This window comes from Mustela nivalis (assembly GCF_964662115.1).
Source record: "Mustela nivalis genome assembly, chromosome: Y".
Classification (NCBI taxonomy): Eukaryota; Metazoa; Chordata; class Mammalia; order Carnivora; family Mustelidae; genus Mustela; species Mustela nivalis.
This window is the reverse complement of record NC_139041.1, coordinates 29,330,090-29,352,440: the sequence shown is the minus strand read 5'-3', so window position 1 is coordinate 29,352,440 and position 22,351 is coordinate 29,330,090.

The following is a 22,351-nucleotide window of genomic DNA, read 5'->3' as shown; positions in this document are numbered from 1 at the left end:
ATAAACCTTATGTAAAGCAGGTACATTTTGAGATGCATATTCTCATACTCTTCACTTAAAATTTATAAATAAGCCTATACATGTAAGGTCAATTAATTTTTTCTCTTTATTTTTTTTTAAATTTTATTTTATTTTATTTTATTTTATTTTATATTTTCTTCTCAGTGTACCAGAATTCATTGTTAATGCACCAAAATACGTGCCCTCCATAATATCCAACACCTGGCTCCCCCAACCTCCCACCCCAAACCCCATCAAAACCCTCAGATTGCTTTTCAGAGTCCACAGTCTCTCATAGTTCATTTCTCCCTCCAATTTCCCTCAACTGTCTTCTTCTCTCCATCTCCCCATGTCCTCTGTGCTATTCCTTATGCTCCACAAATAAGCAAAACCATATGATAATTGACTCTCTGCTTGACTTATTTCACCCAGCATAATCTCTTCCAGTCCTGTCCATGTTGATGCAAAAGTTGGGTATTCATCCTTTCTGATGGAGGCATTATACTCCATAGTGTACATGGACCACATCTTCCTTATACATTCATCTGTTGAAGGGCATCTTGGTTTTTTCCACAGGTTGGTAACTGTGGCCACCAAATGCTATAAACATTGGAGTACATATGGCCCTTCTTTTCACTACCTCTGTATCTTCAGGTTAAATACCCCATAGTACAATAGTAGGGTCATAGGGAAGTTATATTTTTAATTTCTTAAGAAATCTCCACCCTGTTTTCCAAATGACGACACCAATGTGCATTCCCACCAACAGTGTAAGAGAGTTCCCCTTTCTCCACATCCTCTGCAACACATTTTTTAAAAGATTTTATTTATTTATTTATTTGACAGAGAGAGAGAGATCACAAGTAAGCAGAGAGGCAGGTAGAGAGAGGGGAAGAAGCAGGCTTTCTGCTGAGCAGGGAGCCTAATGTAGGGTTCGATCCCAGGACCCTGAGATCATGAAATGCATTCTACTGTGTCTCTAGTTTCTATCTCATTAACCTCTGCTCTAATCTTGATTATTTCCCTTGTTGTGTGTGGAATTGGCTTAATTTGCTGTTGATTCTCCAGTTCTTTGAGGTGTAAAGACAGCTGAATTCTGGACAGTGTATTCTGGATTTTTCAATTTTTTTGAGGGAGGCTTGGATGCCTATGTATTTCCCCCTTCGGACTGCCTTTGCTGTATCCCATAGGTTTTGGACTGAAGTGTCTTCATTTTCATTGGTTTCCATGAATTGTTTAAATTCTGACAGACAGAGATCACAAGTAGACAGAGATCACAAGTAGGCAGAGAGGCAGGCAGAGAGAGAGGAGGAAGCAGGCTCCCTGCTGAGCAGAGAGCCTGATGTGGGGCTGGATCCCAGGACCCTGGGATCATGACCTGAGCCGAAGGCAGAGGCTTTAACCCACTGAGCCACCCAGGCGCCCCTGATCCAGCATTCTTAAGGAAGGTGGTCTTTAGCTTCCAGGTGTTTGAATTCCTTCCAAACTCTTCCTTGTGGTTGAGCTCCAGGTTCAAATCACTGTGATCTGAGAATATGCTGGGAATAATCTGAATCTTCTGGTAACAGTTGAGCCCTGATTTGTCACCCAGTATGTGGCCTATTCTTTGTGGGAAGCCACGCAGAAGCTTGAGATATGAGCCAAACTGGGCCCTGACTTGCACCTCCCTGATATTAAGGGATTAAGCACCTCAGCAATGGAAAGTTTGAGTAGCACTGAGAAAGAGTCTGTCCTATGAGTCTCATGATCGCCTATGTGACTACCCATTGGGGTTTATCAGGAGCAGGACAATGCAGGCCTAAGTCATAAATCCATGACTGGACCTTGCTGTTCTTGCATGGACCATAAATCACATCTGGTGCCTCTCATCAGTTCCTTCATCAATAGGGAACTTATCTATAAGTAACAACATGCTGGCATCAGGATGTCTGCCTAAGGGAACTATAAACAGGAACCTGGAGAAGCTATTTTTGGTATGTGGTGGGCGGTTAGTCTCCCCTAATTGTTTCTGCTTTCTGTATAATCGGGCACACTTCATAATAAAGTTGGCACTGCTTGGACACCATCCACTGTGTTCCTCCTATCCTCATCTCTTTACGTCTCATCTTCATCTCACAATCCTCTTATCCTCTCGACCCTGGTCATGTTGTCACGCCAGTCATGACAATTCTTGAGAAGGTTCCGTGTGCACTTGAGAGGAATGAGTTTTAGAGTGGAATGTTCTGTATATATATATATATATATATGAGGTCCATCTGATCCAATGTGTCATTCAATGCTCTTGTTTCTTTATTGATTTTCTGCTTGAATGATCTATCTATTTCTGAGAGAGACATGTTAAGATTTCCTACTATTAATGTATCAATATGACTCTTTATCTTGATTAACAGTTTTCTTCTGTAATTGGCTGCTCCCATATTGGGGCATAAATACTTAAAATGGTTATATCTTCTTGGTGGATAGTCCCTTTAAGAATGATGTATCCTTCTGTATCTCTGACTAGAGTCTTCAGTTTGAAGTCTAATTTATCTGACATGAGAATCACTACCCCAGCCTTCTTTTGAGGCCCATTGGCATGAAAAATGCTTCTCTATCCCTTCACTTTCAGTCTGGGTGTATCCTTAGGTTCAAAATGGGTCTCTTGTAGACAACATATGGATGGGTCCTGTTGTTTTATCCAATATGCAACCCTGTGTCATTTTATGGATGCATTTAGGCCATTCACATTGAGGGTGATTAACAAGAGATATGTTTTTATTGACATTGTCTTACCTCTGACATCTTTATTTCTATAGATTGTCTCCAAATAATTCTGTTCAATGATATTCTTGGGATTTTTCATCTTTTATTGAACTCCTCTTAATATTTCCTACAGTGTTGGCTTTTAAATCTTGTCTGCCTTGGAAGCTTTTTTAAATCTCTGCAACCATTTTGAATGTCAGTCTTGCTGGATAAAGTATTCTTGGCTGCATGTTCTTATTTAGTGCCCTGAATACATCTTGCCAACCCTTTCTGGCTTGCCAGGTTTCTGTGGACAGGTCTGATGTTAAATCTGATGCACTTTCCTCTATACATAGGAATTTCTTCCCCTAGCTTCTCTCAGGAGCTACTGTCTAAAATTTTGATTCATCATTTTTACAATCAGGTGTCTTGAGGTCTCTCCAGAATCTATGATCTTGTGGGGAGACCTTTCTGCCTCTAGTACATGAACACTGATTCCATGCACCAGATTGGGAAATTTTTCATGGAGAACTTGTTCAACTATATCTTCTAGTCTTCTTTCTTTGTCCTTGCCCTCAGGGATTCCAATAATTCTGACGTTGGAACATTTCATGGCATCATTTATTTCCCTAATTCTGTTTTCATGGTTTCTAAGCTGTTTGTTCCAGTCTTCCTCCTGATCATTTTTCTCTATCAGTTTGTCCTCTAGATCACTAATTCTATCTTCCATCTCAGTTACCCTAGCTTTTAGAGAATTTAGATTAGTTTGGAACCCATTGAGAACACTGTTAACATCATCCCTAATGGCTCTCACTTCTGCTTTAATCAATTCCATTTTGTCATCAAAGGCTTTCTCCAACCTAGCTATTTTCTGGATAATTATTAGCCTGAATTCCCTTTCCAACATATGTCTATGTCCAAAATATGTCTATGTCCATATCCAATAGCTCTGATGGAGAGGGCCCAGTGTCTAAATTTTTCTTCTGTTGGACATTCCTCCTCCTATGTACTTTTGGTGAGAGATGACTGAACCATTGTATAGCTGAATGTATTGACTGTGGTGCAGGTAAGGTGCACCCTAGAATGCTTCTGAGCAATCGAGAGTCCCCATCAAAAAGAAAGAAAAAAGAAAAAGAAAAAAATAGAGGAGTCAAGATGGCGGAGAAGTAGCAGGCTGAGACTACTTCAGCTAGCCGGAGATCAGCTAGATAGCTTATCTAAAGATTGCAAACACCTGAAAATCCATCTGCAGATTGAAGAGAAGAAGAACAGCAATTCTGGAAACAGAAAAACAAGCACTTTCTGAAAGGTAGGACCAGCGGAGAAGTGAATCCAAAGCAACGGGAAGATAGACCCCGGGGGGAGGGGCCGGCAACCAGCAAGTGGTGGAGCAACAGAGCACAAAATCAGGACTTTTAAAAGTCTGTTCCGCTGAGGGACATCGCTCCAGAGGCTAAACTGGGGCAAAGCCCACGCGGGATCAGCGTAGCCTCAGGTCCCGCAGGGACACAGAAGAATTGGGGGTGTCTGAGTGTCGCAGAGCTTGCAGGTATTGGAACGGGAAAGCCGGCTACAGAGACTAAGCTCACAGCTCGGTGTTACCTTGAACCGGTCACAGGCTCAGTGAGCTCGGAGCGCGGCTGGAGGTCAGGCAGACGGGAGTAGCTGGGCGCTGTTCTCTGAGCGCGCACTGAGGAGTGCTGCCCTGGGCTCCCGGCTCCTCCAGGCCGGAGACCAGGAGGTGGCCATTTGTATTCCCTTCCTCCAGAACTCTAAGGGAACAAAGCTCCTGAAAGTAAACCCCAGCGGATTACTCACCCGGGCCCCGGCTAAGGGCGGGGCAATTCCGCCTGAGGCAAAGACACTTGAGAATCACTACACCAGGCCCCTCCCCCAGAAGATCAACAAGAAATCCAGCCAAGACCAAGTTCACCTACCAAGGAGTGCGGTTTCAATACCAAGGAGAGCAGCAGAATTCCAGAGGGGGAGAAAGCAAAGCACGAAACTCATGGCTTTTTCCCTGTGATTTTTTTTAGTCTTGCAGTTAATTTAATTTTTTTATTTTCACTTTTTGTTTTTTTCTCGCCTTCTGGTAAAATTATTTTTTTAACTTTTACCTTTTTCTTTTTTTAACGTTTTTTAACTAGTTTATCTAATATATATATTTTTTCTTTTTTATATTTTTCTTTATTTGTTTTCTTTTTTTAAATTCTTTTCTTTTTTTTTTCTTTCTCCTTTTGAACCTCTTTTTATCCCCTTTCTCCCCCCTCACGATTTGGGATCTCTTCTAATTTGGTTAAAGCATATTTTCCTGGGGTTGTTGCCACCCTTTTAGTATTTTACTTGCTCCTTCATATACTCTTATCTGGACAAAATGACAAGACGGAAAAATTCAACACACAAAAAAAGAACAAGAGGCAGTACCGAAGGCTAGGGACCTAATCAATACAGACATTGGTAATATGTCAGATCTAGAGTTCAGAATGACAATTCTCAAGGTTCTAGCCGGGCTCAAAAAAGGCATGGAAGATATTAGAGAAACCCTCTTGGGAGATATAAAAGCCCTTTCTGGAGAAATAAAAGAACTAAAATCTAACCAAGTTGAAATAAAAAAAGCTATTAATGAGGTGCAATCAAAAATGGAGGCCCTCACTGCTAGGATAAATGAGGCAGAAGAAAGAATTAGTGATATAGAAGACCAAATGACAGAGAATAAAGTAGCTGAGCAAAAGAGGGACAAACAGCTACTGGACCACGAGGGGAGAATTCGAGAGATAAGTGACACCATAAGTAGAAACAACATTAGAATAACTGGGATTCCAGAAGAAGAAGAAAGAGAGAGGGGAGCACAAGGTATACTGGAGAGAATTATTGGGGAGAATTTCCCCAATATGGCAAAGGGAACGAGCATCAAAATTCAGGAGGTTCAGAGAACGCCCCTCAAAATCAATAAGAATAGGCCCACACCCCGTCACCTAATAGTAAAATTTACAAGTCTCAGTGACAAAGAGAAAATCCTGAAAGCAGCCCGGGAAAGAAGTCTGTAACATACAATGGTAAAAATATTAGATTGGCAGCTGACTTATCCACAGAGACCTGGCAGGCCAGAAAGAGCTGGCATGATATTTTCAGAGCACTAAATGAGAAAAACATGCAGTCAATAAAACTATATCCAGCTAGGCTATCATTGAAATTAGAAGGAGAGATTAAAAGCTTCCAGGACAAACAAAAACGGAAAGAATTTGCAAACACCAAACCAGCTCTACAGGAAATCTTGAAAGGGGTCCTCTAAGCAAAGAGAGAGCCTACAAGTGGTAGATCAGAAAGGAACAGAGACCATATACAGTAACAGTCACCTTACAGGCAATACAATGGCACTAAATTCATATCTCTCAATAGTTACCCTGAATGTTAATGGGCTAAATGCCCCTGTCAAAAGATACAGGGTATCAGAATGGATAAAAAAACAAAACCCATCTATATGTTGCCTCCAAGAAACTCATTTTAAACCCAAAGACACCTCCAGATTTAAAGTGAGGGGGTGGAAAAGAATTTACCATGCTAATGGACATCAGAAGAAAGCAGGAGTGGCAATCCTTATATCAGATCAATTAGATTTTAAGCCAAAGACTATAATAAGAGAGGAGGAAGGACACTATATCATACTCAAAGGGTCTGTCCAACAAGAAGATCTAACAATTTTAAATATCTATGCCCCCAATGTAGGAGCAGCCAACTATATAAACCAATTAATAACAAAATCAAAGAAACACATCAACAATAATACAATAATAGTAGGGGACTTTAACACTCCCCTCACTGAAATGGACAGATCATCCAAGCAAAAGATCAGCAAGGAAATAAAGGCCTTAAATGACACACTGGACCAGATGGACATCACAGATATATTCAGAACATTTCATCCCAAAGCAACAGAATACACATTCTTCTCTAGTGCACGTGGAACATTCTCCAGAATAGATCACATCCTCGGTCCTAAATCAGGACTCAACCGGTATCAAAAGATTGGGATCATTCCCTGCATATTTTCAGACCACAATGCTCTAAAGCTAGAACTCAAACACAAAAGGAAGTTTGGAAAGAACCCAAATACATGGAGACTAAACAGCATCCTTCTAAAGAATGAATGGGTCAACCGGGAAATTAAAGAAGAATTGAAAAAAATCATGGAAACAAATGATAATGAAAATACAACAGTTCAAAATCTGTGGGACACAACAAAGGCAGTCCTGAGAGGAAAATATATAGCGGTACAAGCCTTTCTCAAGAAACAAGAAAGGTCTCAGGTACACAACCTAACCCTACACCTAAAGGAGCTGGAGAAAGAACAAGAAAGAAACCCTAAGCCCAGCAGGAGAAGAGAAATCATAAAGATCAGAGCAGAAATCAATGAAATAGAAACCAAGAAAACAATAGAACAAATCAACGAAACTAGGAGCTGATTCTTTGAAAGAATTAATAAAATTAATAAACCCCTGGCCCGACTTATCAAAAAAAAAGAGAAAGGACCCAAATAAATAAAATCATGAATGAAAGAGGAGAGATCACAACTAACACCAAAGAAATACAAACAATTATAAGAACATACTATGAGCAATTCTACGCCAACAAATTTGACAATCTGGAAGAAATGGATGCATTCCTAGAAACATATAAACTACCATAGCTGAACCAGGAAGAAATAGAAAGCCTGAACAGACCCATAACCAGTAAGGAGATTGAAACAGTCATTAAAAATCTCCAAACAAACAAAAGCACAGGGCCAGACAGCTTCCCGGGGGAATTCTACCAAACATTTAAAGAAGAATTAATTCCTATTCTCCTGAAACTGTTCCAAAAAATAGAAATGGAAGGAAAACTTCCAAACTCATTTTATGAAGCCAGCATCACCTTGATCCCAAAACCAGGCAAGGATCCCATCAAAAAAGAGAGCTATAGACCAATATCCTCGTTGAACACAGATGGGAAAATACTCAACAAAATACTAGCCAATAGGATTCAACAGTACATTAAAAGGATTATTCACCACGACCAAGTGGGATTTGTTCCAGGGCTGCAAGGTTGGTTCAACATCCGCAAATCAGTCAATGTGATACAACACATCAATAAAAGAAAGAACAAGAACCGTATGATACTCTCAATAGATGCGGAAAAAGCATTTGACAAAGTACAGCATCCCTTCCTGATCAAAGTGTAGGGATAGAGGGCACATACCTCAATATCATCAAAGCCATCTATGAAAAACCCACCGCAATATCATTCTCAATGGAGAAAAGCGGAAAGCTTTTCCGCTAAGGTCAGGAACACAGCAGGGATGTCCTTTATCACCACTGCTATTCAACATAGTACTAGAGGTCTTGGCCTCAGCAATCAGACAACAAAAGGAAATTAAAGGCATCCAAATCGGCAAAGAGAAGTCAAATTATCACTCTTCGCAGATGATATGATACTATATGTGGAAAACCCAAAGACTCCACTTCAAATCTGCTAGAACTTGTACAGGAATTCAGTAAAGTGTCAAGATATAAAATCAATGCACAGAAATCAGTTGCATTATCTACACCAACAGCAAGACAGAAGAAAGAGAAATTAAGGAGTCAATCCCATTTACAATTGCACCCAAAACCATAAGATACCTAGGAATAAACCTAACCAAAGAGGCACAGAATCTATACTCAGAAAACTACAAAGTACTCATGAAAGAATTTGAGGAAGACACAAAGAAATGGAAAAATGTTCCATGCTCCTGGATTGGAAGAATAAATATTGTGAAAATGTCTATGCTACCTAAAGCAATCTACACATTTAATGCAATTCCTATCAAAGTACCATCCATCTTTTTCAAAGAAATGGAACAAATAATCCTCAATTTATATGGAACCAGAAAAGACCTCAAATAGCCAAAGGGATATTGAAAAAGAAAGCCAACGTTGGTGGCATCACAATTCCGGACTTCACGCTCTATTACAAAGCTGTCATCATCAAGACAGCATGGTACTGGCACAAAAACAGACACATAGATCAATGGAACAAAATAGAGAGCCCAGAAATAGACCCTCAACTCGATGGTACAGCAGGAAAGACTGTCCAATGGAAAAAAGACAGCCTCTTCAATAAATGGTGCTGGGAAAACTGGACAGCCATATGCAGAAAAATAAAATTGGACCATTTCCTTACACCACACACAAAAATAGACTCAAAATGGATGAAGGACCTCAATGTGCGAAAGGAATCCATCAAAATCCTTGAGGAGAATACAGGCAGCAACCTCTTCGACCTCAGCCGCAGCAACATCTTCCTAGGAACAATGCCAAAGGCAAGGGAAGCAAGGGCAAAAATGAACTATTGGGATTTCATCAAGATCAAAAGCTTTTGCACAGCAAAGGAAACAGTTAACAAAATCAAAAGACAACTGAGAGAATGGGAGAAGATATTTGCAAACGACATATCAGATAAAGGGCTAGTGTCCAGAATCTATAAAGATCTTATCAAACTCAACACCCAAAGAACAAATAATCCAATCAAGAAATGGGCAGAGGACATGAACAGACATTTCTGCAAAGAAGACATCCAGATGGCCAACAGACACATGAAAAAGTGTTCCATATCACTCGGCATCAGGGAAATACAAATCAAAACCACAATGAGATATCACCTCACACCAGTCGGAATGGCTAAAATCAACAAGTCAGGAAATGACAGATGCTGGCAAGGATGCGGAGAAAAGGGAACCCTCCTACACTGTTGGTGGAAATGCAAGCTGGTGCAGCCACTCTGGAAAACAGCATGGAGGCTCCTCAAAATATTGAAAATAGAACTGCCCTATGACCCAGCAATTGCACTATTGGGTATTTACCCTAAAGATACAAACGTAGTGATCCAAAGGGGCACGTGCACCCGAATGTTTATAGCAGCATTGTCCACAATAGCCAAACTATGGAAAGAACCTAGATGTCCATCAACAGATGAATGGATCAAGAAGATGTGGTATATATACACAATGGAATATTATGCAGCCATCAAAAGAAATGAAATCTTGACATTTGCGACAACATGGATGGAACTAGAGCGTATCATGCTTAGCGAAATAAGTCAAGCAGAGAAAGACAACTATCATATGATCTCCCTGATATGAGGAAGTGGTGATGCAACATGGGGGCTTAAGTGGGTAGGATAATAATCAATGAAACAAGATGGGACTGGGAGGGAGACAAACCATAAGTGACTCTTAATCTCACAAAACAAACTGAGGGTTGCTGGGGGGAGGGGGTTTGGGAGAAGGGGGTGGGATTATGGATATTGGGGAGGGTATGTGCTTTGGTGAGTGCTGTGAAGTGTGTAAACCTGGTGATTCACAGACCTGTACCCCTGGGGATAAAAATATATGTTTATCAAAAATAAAATATTAAAAAAAAATAGAGAGCGACAGAAAAAAAAAATAAAAGAGAAGGTTCAATGGGCCACAAGGTAAGATTTATGAAGTATACAAATGAAAGACTGACAAAAGTAGAAGACAAGAAATAATAAATAATTCACTTTTTAAAAAGAAACCTCGTCAAAAAGAACCCCAAACATAAGATTTATATACTACCAGAACAAAAACAAATACACAGAAACACTGACAGAAGAAAAAGATGTGGTTATAAATTCTCAGTGTTGGCGAGGAAGATTATTTTGATACTTCCTGGATGTATCTTGATATCTTTGTTAAAGGACTCAACTTTCCTGAGATAAAGGGGGATTAAAATTGGTTTACCTATAGGGGTAGTATTGATTGGGCAAAGGGGATTACATTGAATCTTATCTGTATATGAATATTTTAAAAAACAAAATATAGAAAAGCAAAAGAAAAACACAGGTATATGTATCAAAAAAAGTTCAGGTTAAAAGGTTATTATGGAATTTGTGGAATTTTGTGGAATTATTGCGGAATCTCATTGTGATGTAAATAGGTTAAAAAGTTATATGTTAAAAAAAAGAAGAAAGAAAGAAAGAAAGAACCAGAATAGTGGGAACAAATTAAAAATGAAAGCTGTATCTATAAAGTAGTGGTGGTTGTCCACTTGTCTTTTTTTTTTTTTTTTTTCCTGGATATCTGGGGGCAGGGGCCTATCGCATAATTTTTCAGGCAGTGTTGCTAGAGTTAAGTCCTCCTGCCCCCATCAAGGAGCTGGGGTCTAAGGAAAACAGTTTTTCAGGCTTTAGTTCTCTGGAGGTTAGTTGGTTTGTTTGTTTTCTGTCCCTTTGGTGGCTTTTGGTGGTTTTTGGAGGTTTAGAGGAAATCAAACTTCACCCAGGCCTCCCTCTCAGAGAGAAGCCTCAGTTTCTTCCCACCTGCTTGTTCAAGAGCACATAAATTCTCCCTCTGCTGCTGATAGAGCACATTTCCAGTCATGGTCTATAGGATCACAGAAACTCCCGCTTGTACCCAAATACTAGCTCTGGCTCTCTGGACAGCTCCAGACTGCCTGAGAGGTCCCAAGAAGGGATAGCACATTGAGACTTTCACACTGGCACAGGCTGGGAGTACTCAGACTCTCTGGGTCCTAGAGAGTGTCAGCTAGGTACTCAGACTCTCTACATCCTAGAGAGGTGCCTGCATGCACCTCTCTCAGGGGAAGGTGTAGGGCGCAACTCAGACTCTGGTCGCACAGCAGCTATGGTTCTGCTGTCTGGCAAACTCCCTCACCATCATGGGTGCCACCACCCAGATGCTCTCTGGTGCTTGGGCGGCTCAGGGACCAAGACCTATCTTCTTCACTGCACTCTCTTTGGCCAGCAGTGTCTGTCCTGGGTCAGCAGGCTTAAGCCCCTGTCCCTAACTGCTCCATTCCCCCAAATTCCCCCTATGATCCTTTGCTCTTTTTGAGAGCTTTCAAGCAGACTCCAAGTTAATGCTGGTCCCCAATCACAGGGCACTCTCGTATTTGGGTTTTACTTTCCAAAGGATCACTTCTGGTGGCTCCCGTTCCCTTTTGTTTATCTTCCAATATCAGTTCGCCATTCCCATTCCACTTTACCCGCCGACTGGTGTCTTCTGCCTCCATAAAGATCCAGACGTGTATAATTCTAATCTCAGGCTGATTTCATGGGTGATCAGAGTTCTTTGGTAAGTAATCAGCTTACTTTAGGAAACAGTTGAAACAGCACCTCCTCCTACTTCTCCACCATCTTGTCTCCCCCTCTCAATTGATTTTTGATAAGGTGCAATGACCATTAAATGAAGTAAGAGAGACACTTCATAGATAGCTTTGGGAAAATGGGTTATTCACATTTTTAAAGAATGCATTTGGAGCTTGATGTCACATCATATAGAAAATTAGCCATCCCATAGGATAAGAACAAGCCCATTATCTTCTAAAAAGATAATGGCTAGTGTTGGTAAGGATATGCATAATTTGGAACATTGCTGGTGGGAACAGAAAATGGTACAGCAATTATGAAAATACTTTGGCAGTTATATAAATATTTAAACATAGAAATACCATATGACTCAATAATTACCCTCCTAGGTAAACACTCCATATAGTTTAAAAACACATGTTCAAACCAATGCTTGCATAGGAATGTTCAGACCATTTTTACAATCAGCAAAAAGATTAAAATAATTCAGACACTCATTAACAGATGAGTAGATAAACAAATGTGGTACATCTATACAATGGAATATTACTTAGACATATAAAGGAATGTGTACTGATACATACTACAATGTGAATGAACCACAAAAACATTATTTTAAGTGAAATAAGTCAGATTAAAAAGCCACATATTGCATGATTCCATTTGTATGAAATATTTAGAAGAGACAACTCAATAAAGTCAGAAAGCAGATGAACGATTACCAGAGGCTACAGAACAGAGAGACAGATTGCTTAAGGAGCACTGGGTTTTCTTTGGGGTGAAAAAAATGTATTAGAATTAGAAAGGTAATGCTCACACAATATTACAAATAAGCTAAGGGCCACTGAATTGTTCAAATTTTTAAAATAAGCCAGCTCCAGGGATTGTTACAAATTTCCAACCCTAGTGTTCCCACTGGCCCCAAATTTCTGATCCATTGTTTTACTTAAAGAAAAAAAAAAGGTGAAGGAGAAAATAAAATAAGGTGAAACCAAAGAGGGAGACAAACCATAAGAGACTGCTAACTCTAGAGAACAAACTGGGGTTGCTTGAGGGGACATGGGGGGGGGTGGTGGAATGAGGTGACTGGAGGATGGGTATTAAGGATGAGCACTGGGTGTGATATATGATTAATGAGTCAGTGAACTCTACCTCTGAAACAATAATACTCTCTATGTTTATTAATTGATTTTAAATTTTAAAAAACAACAGGGCTATGGGTGGGCTGATAAGGGAGGAAAGACAAGAGAAAAAGGGAACAAAACAGTTCTATCATATAATTTTAAATACTTGGGTGTAGTTGGCATACAATGTTACATTAGTTTCAGGTGTAAAACTTAGTGATTTGACAAGTATTACTTTAATGCTTTGCTCACCACAGGAGTAGCTACAACTTGTCACAATGAAACGGTATGACAATACTATTGATTAGATTCTTTGTGCTGTGTCTTTTATCCCCATGACTTACTAATTCCATAGCTAAAAGCCTGCACTTCCCTCTCCCTTTTACTCCTCTTGCTCAAGCCCCCATCTCCCTCCCACTGTCAAACATGAGTGTGTTCTCTGTATTTACAGGTGTTTAGATAGGTGAAATCACATGGTATTTGTCTTTCTCTGTTTGATTTATTTCATTTAGCAAAATGCCATGTCCATAGATATCCATGCATATTGTCACCAATGGCAAGATCTCATCTTTTTTTAAATTATATATAAACAAATATACACACCTTCTCTATCCATTTGCATGGACACTTAGGTCAGATGTCAGAAGGTTTTTACATTTCTACATGATACTTTCAAATGTACATCAATAAATCAAATATACAATTTAACAAGCTAAAATATGACTTCTTGAGTATCTATCCTATGGTTTAACCAAGGAGTGGTAAACTATGGCCCAGGGGCCAAATCCAGATAAATGTACATGTTTGTGTGATTAGCAGACATCACTGGAGCATACTGACACAGTGAACCAGGAAACAAGCCAGAGCCTCACTCTCCACCCCCATACCACTCTCTGTACCCAGAAACTTTCCTCTGGGGCCAGTACTGATGTTCAGGGCCAGTACTGATCACCATCTACACATTAGGACCTCTGCCACTGGCATCTGCTGGCCAGTGAGCAGCTCAGGACCCTCCAGCTACCCAGGTTGAGATGGCTTCACTCTTCAGAAGAGAGGGGAATGTGCTGGTACCTGGGGGTCACTGAAGCAGGAAGGGAAACTAACCAAGGTAGTAGCATAGCTCTCTCCCAAAACCCCACCCCGTCTCTCTACCCCAAATTCCCAATCTTTCCTGCAAACCCACCCCTGCTCCACTTGTCACCAGGTCCAAACCCTAGGGGGAAAAGATCTCCAACAGATAACAACTGGGCACTAGGTTGCTCAGCACCCATGCCCAATCACCCAGAGCAAATGGAAGGAGGTACAGCAGGAATTCTTCCTCTTATCTCAGAACCCACGTAATACATTTCATTTTGCCTCCTGCCTTGCAGAACCTAAAATATTTACTTTCTAGCCCTTTACAAATTAAGTTTGAGATCTCTGTATAAATTCTCATAAACATTTGAGAGATGAATCATAAAGGTGAAGAGGGGGTAAAAGAAGGGTGAAGCCTCTCATAGAGACAATTTTGGGAAATAAAAATTCTTACCATGCACTAAAAAAAAAAAAAAAAAATCTGTATCTTCACATACTGAATACATACATTTCAGTGTTCCATTTATTCCTGAGCCTGTCATTATCACACCAGCCTTGGAATCTGAATGCCACCTACTGGTCAACAAATAGGCTACACTCATTTTGAAAACAAGTATTCACATTCCATAATCAGGCAGTGACACACTGCTGGGTTGCACTGCAGTGACAGCTGGCAGAAGGATTTGAAGTACACTGAAAGATATTCTCTGTCACAATTTGTTTTCTTATTCAAAGCAAAGCAGAGTTTCTCAGCTTCTTTGGGGTTGGGACTGTCCTGTGCACTTTATTTTTTTTTTTCATTTATTTATTTTCAGCATAACAGTATCATAATTTTTTCACCACATCCAGTGCTCCATGCAATCTGTGCCCCCCCTAATACCCACCACATGGTACCCCGACCTCCCCCGCCCCCCGCCACTTCAAACCCCTCAGATTGTTTTTCAGAGTCCATAATCTCTCATGGTTCACCTCCCCTTCCAATTTCCCTCAACTCCTTTCTCCTCTCATGTCCCCTTGTCCTCCATGCTATTTGTTATGCTCCACAAATAAGTGAAACCCTATGATAATTGACTCTCTCTGCTTGACTTAGTTCACTCAGCATAATCTCTTCCAGTCCCATCCATGTTGCCACAAAAGTTGGGTATTTATCCTTTCTGATGGAGGCATAATACTCCATAGTGTTTATGGACCACATCTTCCTTATCCATTCTTCCACTGAAGGGCATCTTGGTTCTTTCCAGTTTGGCGACTGTGGCCATTGCTGCTATAAACATTGGGGTACAGATGGCCCTTCTTTTCACTACATCTGTATCTTTGGGGTAAATACCTAGGAGTGCAATGGCAGGATCATAGGGAAGTTCTATTTTTAATTTCTTGAAAAATCTCCACACTGTTCTCCAAAGAGGCTGCACCAACTTGCATTCTCACCAACAGTGTAAGACAGTTCTCTTTTCTCCACATCCTCTCCAACACGTTGTTTCCTGCCTCGTTAATTTTGGCCATTCTAACTGGTGTAAGGTGGTATCTCAATGTAGTTTTAATTTGAATCTCCCTGATGGCTAGTGATGATGAACATTTTTTCAGGTGTCTGATAGCCATTTGTATGTCATTATTGGAGAAGTGTCTGTCCATATCTTCTGCCCAATTTTTTATAGGATTGTCTGTTTTGCATGTGTTGAGTTTGAGGAGTTCATTATAGATCCTGGATATCAACCTTATGTCTGTACTGTCATTTGCAAATATCTTCTCCCATTCCGTGGGTTGCCTCTTTGTTTTGTTGACTGTTTGCTGTGCAGAAGCTTTTGATTTTGATGAAGTCCCCAAAGTTCATCTTCGCTTTTGTTTCCTTTGCCTTTGGAGACATATCTTGAAAGAAGTTCCTGTGGCTGATATCAAAGAGATTACTGCCTATGTTCTCCTCTAGGATTCTGATGGATTCCTGTCTCACATTGAGGTCTTTTATCTATTTTGAGTTTATCTTTGTGTATGGTGTAAGAGAACGGTTGAGTTTCATTCTTCTTCAGATAGCTGTCCCATTTTCCCAGCACCATTTATTGAAGAGACTGTCTTTTGTCCACTGTATATTTTTTCCTGTTTTGTCAAAGATTATTTGACCATAGAGTTGGGGGTCCATATCTGGGCTCTCAACTCTGTTCCACTGGTCTATGTGTCTGTTTTTATGCCAGTACCATGCTGTCTTGGTGATCACAGCTTTGTAGTAAAGCTTGAAATCAGGTAACGTGATGCCCCCAGTTGTATTTCTGTTTTTCAACATTTCCTTCACAATTCAGGGTCTCTTCTGATTCCATACAAATTTTTGGATTATTTGCTCCAGCTCTTTGAAGAATACCGGTGGAATTTTGATCGGAATAGCATTAAAAGTATAGATTGCTCTAGGCAGTATAGACATTTTAACAATGTTTATTCTTCCGATCCAAGAGTATGGAATGGTCTTCCATCTTTTTGTGTCTCCTTCAATTTCTTTCATAAGTGTTCTGTAGTTCCGGGAGTATAGATCCTTTACCTGTTTGGTTAGGTTTATTCCCAGGTATCTTATGGTTCTTGGTGCTAGAGTAAATGGAATCGATTCTAATTTCCCTTTCTGTATTTTCATTGTTAGTGCATAAGAAAGCCACTGATTTTTGTACATTGACTTTGTGTCCTACCATGTTGCTGAATTGCTGTATGAGTTCTAGTAGTTTGGGGGTGGAGTCTTTGGGTTTTCCATATAAAGAATCATGTCATCTGCAAAGAGAGTGAGTTTGACTTCTTCATTACCAATTTTGATACCTTTTATTTCCCTTTGTTGTCTGATTGCCGTTGCTAGGACTTCTAATACTATGTTGAACAAGAGTGGTGAGAGTGGGCATCCTTGTCGTGTTTCTGATCTCAATGGGAAGGCTGCAAGATTTTTCCCATTTAGTATGATATTTGCTGTGGGTCTTTCATAGATAGATTTGATGAAGTTCAGGAATATTCTCTCTATCCCTATACTTTGAAGCGTTTTAATCAGGAATGGATGTTGGATTTTGTCAAATGCTTTTTCTGCATCAATTGAGAGGGCCATGTGGTTCTCTCTTCTCTTATTAATTTGTTCTATCACTTTGATTGATTTGTGAATGTTGAACCATCCTTGTGGCCCAGGGATGAATCCCACTTGGTCATGGGATTCTTTTTAATTAGCTGTTGGATCCTGTTTGCTAGGATCTTGTTGAGAATCTTAGCATCCATATTCATCTGTGATATTGGTCTGAAATTCTCCTTTTTGGTGGGGTCTTTGCCTGGTTTGGAAATCAGGGTAATGCTGGCTTCAAGAAAGAGTCTGGAAGTTTTCCTTCTGCTTCAATTTTTTGAAACAGCTTCAGAAGAATAGGTGTTATTTCTTCTTTGAAAGTTTGGTAGAATTCTTCAGGGAATCCATCAGGTCCTGGGCTCTTGTTTTTTGGGAGGTTTTTGATCATCACTTCAATCTCATTACTAGGTATTGGTCTATTCAGGTTTCAACTCTACCTGATTCAATTTTGGGAATTTATACTTTTCCAGGAATGCATCCATTTCTTCTAGGTTGCTTAGCTTATTGGCATATAACTGTTGATAATAACTTCTGATGATTCTACTTCCTTGGTGTTTGTTGTGACCTCTCCCTTTTCATTCATAATTTTATGAATTTGGGCTTTCTCTCTTTTCTTTTGGATTAGTGTCACCAATGGTTTACTGATCTTATTGATTCTTTCAAAAACCCAGCTTCTAGTTTCATTGATACGTTCTACTCTATCTCTGGTTTCTACCTCATCGATCTCAGCTCTAATCTTGATTATTTCCCTTTTTATGTGTGGAGTTGGTTTGATTTGTTGTTGATTCTCCAGTTCTTTAAGGTGTAGAGACAGCTGCTGTTTTCTGGATTTTTCAGTTTATTTGAGGGAGGCTTGGATGGCTATGAATTTCCCCCTTAGGACCTCCTTTCCTCTATCCCATAGGTTTTGGATCGAAGTGTCTTCATTCTCATTGGTTTCCATGAATTGTTTCAGTTATTCTTTGATCTCCTGGTTGATCCAAGCATTCTTAAGCAAGGTGGTCTTTAGCTTCCAGGTGTTTGAGTTCCTTCGGAACTTTCCTTGTGATTAAGTTCCAGTTTCAAAGCATTGTGATCTGAGATGTGCAGGGAATAATCTCATTCTTTTGGTATTGGTTGAGTCTTGATTTGTGACCCAGTATGTGGTCTATTCTGGAGAAGGTTCCATGTGCACTTGAGAAGAATGAGCATTCTGTTGTTTTAGGGTGGAATGTTCTGTATATATCTATGAGGTTCATCTGGTCCAATGTGTCATTCAATGCTCTTGTTTCTTTATTGATTTTCTGCTTCAATGATCTGTCTATTTCTGAGAGAGGCGTGTTAAGATCTCCAACGATTAGTGTATTCATATTAATATGACTCTTTATCTTGATTAACAATTTTCCTTATGTAATTAGCTGCTCCCATATTGGGGGCATAGATATTTACAATTGTTAGATCATCTTGGTGGATAGTCACTTTAAGAATGATGTAGTGTCTTCTGTATCTCTGACTAGAGTCTTTAGTTTAAAATCTAATTTGTCTGATATGAGAATCACGACCCCAGCCTTATTTTGAGGCCCATTGGCATGAAAAATGCTTCTCCATCCCTTCACTTTCAGTCTGGATGTATCCTTAGGTTCAAAATGGGTCTCTTGTAGACAACATATGGATGGATCCTGTAGTTTTATCCATTTTATGGGCACATTTAGGCCATTCACATTGAGGGTGATTATTGTTAGATACGTTTTTATTGACATAGTGTTACCTTTGAATTCTTTCTTTCTGTAAATTGACTCTATATTTCTGTTTGGTGCTATTCTTGGGCTTTTTCCTCCTTTAAATAAGCCCCCTTAAAATTTCCTGCAGTATCGGCTTGGTGGTTGCATAGTGTTTTAAGCCTTGCCGGTCCTGGAAACTATCTCTCCATCCATTTTGAATGTCAGTCTTGCTGGATAAAGTATTCTTGGATGCATGTTCTTCTCATTCAGTGCCCTGAATATATCTTGCCAGCCCTTTCTGGCTTGCCAGGTCTCTGTGGACAGGTCTGACATTATTCTGATGAGCTTTCCTCTGTATGTAAGTATCTTCTTTGTCCTAGCTGCTTTCAAGAGGTTCTGCCTACAATTATAATTCTTCATTCTTACTATTGGGTGTCTTGAGGACTTTTGAGAATCTGTAATCTTGGGGGGAAAACTTTCGGCCTCTAGTACATGAATTCTGGTTCCATTCATGAGATTTGGAAAATTTTCATGAAGAACTTGTTCCACTATATCTTCTAGACTTCTTTCTTTCTCCTCCCCTTCAGGGATTCCAATAATTCTGATGTTGGAACGTTTCATGGCATTATTTCCCTGATTCTGTTTTCGTGGCTTCTAAGCTGTTTGTTCCAGGCTTCCCTCTGATCCGTCCTCTCTATCTGTTTGTCCTCCAGATTACTAATTCCATTTTCTGTCTCAGTTACTCTAATGTTGAGAGAATTTAGATTAGATTGGAACTCATTGAGAGCATTGTGAAGCTCATCCCTGGTAGCTTTCAGCTCTTCCCTAATATTGAAAACATGATCTCTGGTCATTTTCAGTTCGACCCTAATCAATTCCGTTTGGTCACCCATGGCTTTCTCCAACCTAACTATTGCTTGGATAATTGTTAGCCTGAATTCTCTTTCCGACATATTGTCTATGTTCATAGCCATTAGCTCTGTTCCAGAAGGTCCATCCTCTGTATTTTTCTTCTGTTGGGCATTCCTCCTCCTAGTCATTTTGGTAAGAGATGGTTGAACGGGTGTAGCTGGGTGTATCGACTGTGGTACAATCAAGGTGCACCCTGGAAAGCTTCTGAGCAATCAGGGTTCCCCACCCAAATGAGAGGAAAATGAAAATGAAAAGAAAAAAAAAGAGAGAGGGAGAGAGACAGGAAAGAAAGAAGAGATAACAGAGAAGGTTCAGCCCAAATGGGCCCCAAGTTAAGGTTTATGAAGTATACAAACAGACACAGACAAACAAAAACACTTATAAAAGTATATGACAAGAGAAAAATATATATGTGTGTATATTTGCATATACATATATGCAAATAAAGGAAGAACCTTGTCAAAATGAACCTTGAGTGTAATATTTATATACTATCAGGACAAACACAAAAACACAGAAATACTGGTGGAAGAATAAGATGGGAGAGTGGTTGTAAATTCTCAGTGTGGGTAAGGAAGGTTGTTTTGATTCTTCCTGGATGTATCTTGATATCTTTGTTAAAGGACTCAACTTTTCTAAGATAAGGGGGGATTAGGAATTGGTTTACCTATAGGGGTGGCATTGATTGGGGAAAGAGGATTACCTTGAAGTTTAACTCTATATGAATATTAAAAAATAAAAATTAAAAAAAGTAATAAACTAAACTAAAATTTAAAAAAAAGAAATTTAAAAAATAGAAATGCAAAAGGAAAACACAGGTATATATATCAAAAAGTTCAGGTTAGAAGGTTATTATGGAATTTGATGTACTGGACATCTCACTGTGATGGTAAATAGATTAAAAAATTATCTATATAGGGCGCCTGGGTGGCTCAGTGGGTTAAGCCGCTGCCTTTGGCTCAGGTCATGATCTCAGGGTCCTGGGATTAAGTCCCACATCGGGCTCTCTGCTCAGCAGGGAGCCTGCTTCCCTCTCTCTCTCTCTCTCTCTCTGCCTGCCTCTCCATCTACTTGTGATTTCTCTCTGTCTACTTTCTCTCTGTCAAATAAATAAATAAATAAAATCTTTTTAAAAAATTTATCTATATAATAATAAAAAATTAACTATATAAAAAAATGAGCCAGAATAGTGGGATCGAATTAATATTAAAAACCATCCTATGAAGTAGTGGTGGTTGTTCTCTTGTCTTTTTTTTTTTTCCTTTCCCAGTTGGTTTTCTGGGGGACGGGCCTGCCACGGGTTTTCAGTCCATGAAGTTCTCTCAGCTAAGTCCTCCAGCCCCCCTCATGGGGGTGGGCTCTGAGGAAACTGGTTTTTTCAGGCTTTTGTTCTCTGGAGGTTTTAATATTTGTTCACTTTTGTTTTTCTCTCTTGCCTTGACCACATTTGATGATTTTTGTAGGTTTAGAGAAAAGCAAACTGCACCCTGACCTCCCTCTCAGAGAGAAGCCTCAGTCCAGCTGCAGAGCCCATATAAATCCCCCCTTGGCCGCTGGCAGAGCAGGTTCCCAGTCTCAGTCCCTGGGGACTCAGGATTATTTGCTTGTACCCAGAACCATGGCAGCAGTGGCTGTCTGGGCAGCTCCAGACTGCCAGAGAAGTTCCAAGCAGCGATCACATACTGAGATTTTCCCCACTGGCATTTGTGTGCACCTCTCTCAGGGGAGGGCGCGGGGCATGATGGACTCTGATGGCACAGCAGGGCATTTGCATGGGAACTGCAAAAAGGCTGTGCTTCTGTTGGCTGGCGAGGCTCCCAGCCCCTCACGGGAGCCGGGTGCCAGGTACTCTCAGGTGCGCTGGTGGTTCAGGGACTGAGACCTGGTTTCTCTGCCGCATTCTCTCTGGCTCTGCACCAGGGGTGGCTGTCCTGGGTGTGGGGACTTAAGCCCCCACCCTAGCACCCTGATTTCCGCAACACCCCCCCCAACGGGTTGCCTCTGGTGGCTCCCTCCCCCTTTTGTTTATCTTCCTATATCACTCCGCTTTACCTGCCCACTGGTGTCTTCTCTCCAGTAGAGATCCAGACATGTATAATTCTGATCCCAGGTTGATTTCGTGGGTGATTGGAGATCTTTGGAAGGTAATCAGCTCACTTTAGGGTGCAGGTTGAACGAGCGCCTCCTCCTCCTTCCCCGCCATCTTCAGGGATCTGTCCTGTGCACTTTAGAATATTTCTTGGCATCCCTCTGGCCTCAACAAACATTAAGTGCCAGGATTTCCTACTTCCCACTCAAAATACCCACCCTCTTCAACCAAAAAATCCTCAAATATTTCAAAATGTCTTCAGAGAAGTAAAATCAAGCCTGGCTGAGAACCACTGTGTTAGCATCACAGCCCCTAAAACCTGAAGAAAAGGATTCTTCCAATCCAAAAGGAAAGAATTCGTGAGTCCATAAATGCTATCCTGTAAAATGAACCTAGGTTAGGAGCACTGACATGTTAGTGAAATGGGAACAGCACCTGAATTGAGTAAGTTGAAGTCCAGAAATAACCATTACCTTTGTTTTTACTGGTTACACATTTTCTCTGAACTTCCACT